The sequence below is a fragment of the Mus caroli genome, unplaced genomic scaffold, assembly GCF_978045245.1.
Source record: "Mus caroli unplaced genomic scaffold, Mus_caroli_1 scaffold_7, whole genome shotgun sequence".
Classification (NCBI taxonomy): domain Eukaryota; kingdom Metazoa; phylum Chordata; class Mammalia; order Rodentia; family Muridae; genus Mus; species Mus caroli.
Window position 1 is genome coordinate 24,967,373 of NW_028227262.1, and position 3,623 is coordinate 24,970,995.

A 3,623-nucleotide genomic window follows, 5' to 3' on the forward strand; every position below is an offset into this window, starting at 1 on the left:
CGACACACCTGGTTTGAAGGAGGTTGGTATCTGATTCCAGCTAAAAACCAAAAATACCTAAGGCTCTGCCTCCCCTCCCCAAAAGATACCAAGAGCCACAGATGTGGGTCGTTATAGTACACACGGGAGGAATCCGGTCAATGTCCACCCAAGCCAAGGTTAAAGGCCCACTCATCTACAGATGAGAAAATCATTTGATCACCTCAGTTAAGCGTTGCCTACTTAAACTTAATTAATAGGGGGGAGAGAGGTTGGAGACCGTACTGTCGAAAGGGCAAGCCCTTCACTGCCTCCCACCCAAATAAAAAAGCCAAGTGGCCTTGTAATAAGGAGCCGGTCTTGCCCCTTCTCCCTGTTTTCCCGCCTGTCACCAAAATTGCAGAGGAATATCAACTCAGTGTTATTCTTAATAAAGCGTATTTCAAATTTGTTCAGTCAAACTTAGCCAGGGTTCCAACGCCCTACTTAAAATGCAACCAGGAAGTTACCTATTCAACACTAATTAGCATTATAAAGTCAGAGCCTACAGCTCAGCACTATTCTGTTAGTGGTTTATTAGGATAATAAGGACAGTCTTAGCCAGATACAGTTTACCATTAGAAAAGTTAGGGAATCCCACGGAAACAGGTTTTTTCTTTAGCCCTAAGAACTCAGGCAGAACTATTAAGCATAGATAATTTTTCTGCCTCAGGCCAGCCTTTTCCTTTTTTTCTTTTTTTGTTAACAAATGGGAGGAGATGTGGTCTCCCTTTCCCACCATGGAACCTGCTTGCTCAAGGGTGGAGCTTCCTGCTCATTCGTCCTGCCATGCCTACTGCTGCTTGGAGGCACACACGTGTTCATCCTGCTACTGGATCCCGAGATTGTTTGGCGGGAAATCGGGTTCCCTCCCCCTTCCTTTATAACTGAGTGTCTGAAAAAAGTAAAATTGAGCTTTGATCAGAATGTTGTCTTAGCTACATTTCTTTCTCTCACTGCCTAGCCCCTCTTCTCTTCCAGGTTTCCGAAATGCCTTTCCAGGCTAGAACCCAGGCTGTGATCTGCTGGCCGGACACAACACTAGTAGAATGTCTGAAGGTGCTGAATGGAATTGAAACCTTATTGGAAGAACAACAGTATCAACTAATTGGACCAATGAAAGCTGGCAGGCCTTAACCCAGCAAAAAAGAGTCAGGGCTCAGTGGGAGGGAATGCACTTAGTCCTATAGAGGCTTGATGCTTCAGAGAAGTTGAACACTAGAGGGATGAGGTGGGAGTGATTTGGTGTGGGAGCAGCCTCTTAGAGGCAAAAGGGCCAGAGGAGAAGGTGGGAGGCTCATTGAAGGGGGAACGGGAAGGGGGACAATATTTGTAATGTAAATAAATAAAACAAATAGTAAAAAAAGAACCTTTATTTGTGTACACATAAGATGTCTCTACTGCTAAAGAAGAATTCATGAGACCAACCTCTATCTGTTTTCTGTTCCCTTTTCATAGGGCAAAACCACAAGATGGGAGATCCTTTCAAGCAAGTCTGATTACAGAAGCAAGACCAGGCAGTTAGGATTTTTTTTTTTTTTTTTTTTTTGCCATGCAATTTCAAGACTTTGAGTTTATTAATTTTACATAACAATAATTTAAAAGGTACAATGGCTTTTCATATTACAAAAACACTTTTATAATAATCAAGGAAATTGATCAGGGTTATGTCAGTTAATGAGGAAGCTAGAGATCATAGTAAACTACCTCAGGGAACACTTGCCTTTTCTGTTTTGGTTTTTAAGAGAGTCCCACCTATGTACCCACCACTGGGCTCAAACTCACTTGTGAATTCTGACTATTGTTCCCTTCCCTAAAGGCAGATTAATGCACATCAAGGCAGATTATGTTTAACTAGATGTTTTCTGTTATCTACTGGTCTGTATTCCAGTCTGAAAGGAACACACATTAACATCTTGTACACGACTGGTTTTCTGGTGTTTAGGAATTCACTGGGTAAAGCCTGGTATGGTGGCAGATACCTTAATCCCAGTATTTGAGAGACATGGGCAAGTTTGAGGCTAACCTGGTCTATATAGCAAGTTCCAAGCCAAGCCAGAGTTACATAGTTAAGACCCTGATTTTTTTTTTTAAAAAGTGACACTCTTATTTAGGCAAATGTCAGAATTTACTGTACCATCATAGCATTTGCAAACTTCAAAATAATACTGAGCATTAAAATAAAAAAAAAAGCATGGAGGTAAAACCTCATAAAATGTATAGTTTAATCCCCTGACAGTACTAGCAGTACTGTGTGTGTGTGTGTGTGTGTGTGTGTGTGTGTGTGTGTGCAAAGTGCCAATTTTATTTACAAACTTGTTAAGTAGACTCTGCATGCCTGCAGGAAGCAGTAAGTGAGGCTGACATCTTTAAACAGCCCTAAACAGCATCTAAATGTTTAAACCTGCTTGCTTGATGGTCACTGCTCATAAAACCTGGCCCAGTGCTGTTAGTACTTTGATGAGGTCAAAGGTGACCACACTACTTGTAAAAGCCAAGGACAGGATCTTCCTAAAGATCCAAGTACCCATTGTTTGAAGTATACTTTCTTCTAGTGACCAGCCTGGCAAACAGGACTGAGGTAGCTACACAGCTTTTAAGACACTTGTTTAGCAAATTTAATGACAGTTCATGGTGTGGCCAGTTGGTTGTTTTTGCTGATTTCTTTTAATGTCAAGGGGACAAAAATCAGCGAAGAGCACACAATCAGTTACTTAGAAGTCAGCATCCAAGGTAAAAGAATTCTCTGTCGAATTCGTCATGACTCCCATCCTCTGATACTCGCCTACTCGCTTCTCAAAGAAGTTTGTCTTTCCTTCTAGTGAGATATTTTCCATGAAGTCAAACGGATTTTCTACTCTGAAATTCTTGTTAAAACCCAGCTCCAGCATAAGCCCGTCGGCCACAAACTCAATGTACTGCTTCATCAAACTGCAGTTCATCCCGATGAGCTTCACAGGCAATGCCTCTGTGAGGAACTCCTGCTCTATCCTAACCGCGTTGGTGATTATCTCTTTGACCCTCTGCTCCGATGGCTTGTGTACCAGGTGCTTGAACATCAGGCAGGCAAAGTCCCAGTGTAAACCCTCGTCTCTGCTAATAAGCTCATTGGAAAATGTAAGGCTCAGCATCAGTCCCCGTTTCTTGAGTCAGAATATTGATGCAAAAGAACCAGAAAAGAAGATTCCTTCTACGGCGGCAAAGGCCACAGCTCATTATCCATACGTAGCCTCTTTGTCCCCAATCCAGCGCAAGGCCCAGTCAGCCTTCTTCTTCACACAAGGCATCGTTTCAATAGCATTGAAGAGATATTCTCTTTCCTTGGGATCTTTAATGTAAGTGTCAATGAGACTGTATATTTCAGAGTATATGTTTTCTATGGCAATTTGGAAGCCATAGAAACAGTGGGCCTCTGTAACTTGAACTTCTTGGCTAAATCACTCCACCAAGTTCTCATCGACTCTGCCATCACTTGCTGCAAACAAAGCCAGGATGTGAGATATAAAATGTCTCTCATCGGGTTTCAGAGCTTCCCAGTGCTGAATATCCTTGGGAAGGTCCACCTCCTCAGCAGTCCAAAAGGAGGCCTCGGCTTTCTTGTACAT

At 42.4% G+C, this 3,623-nt stretch overlaps 1 pseudogene; it reads right to left on the minus strand.

Annotated features, from left to right (window-relative positions):
• Positions 1 to 2,732: 2,732 nt before the first annotated feature.
• LOC147003816 (ribonucleoside-diphosphate reductase subunit M2 pseudogene) lies at positions 2,733 to 3,623 on the minus strand (annotated as a pseudogene).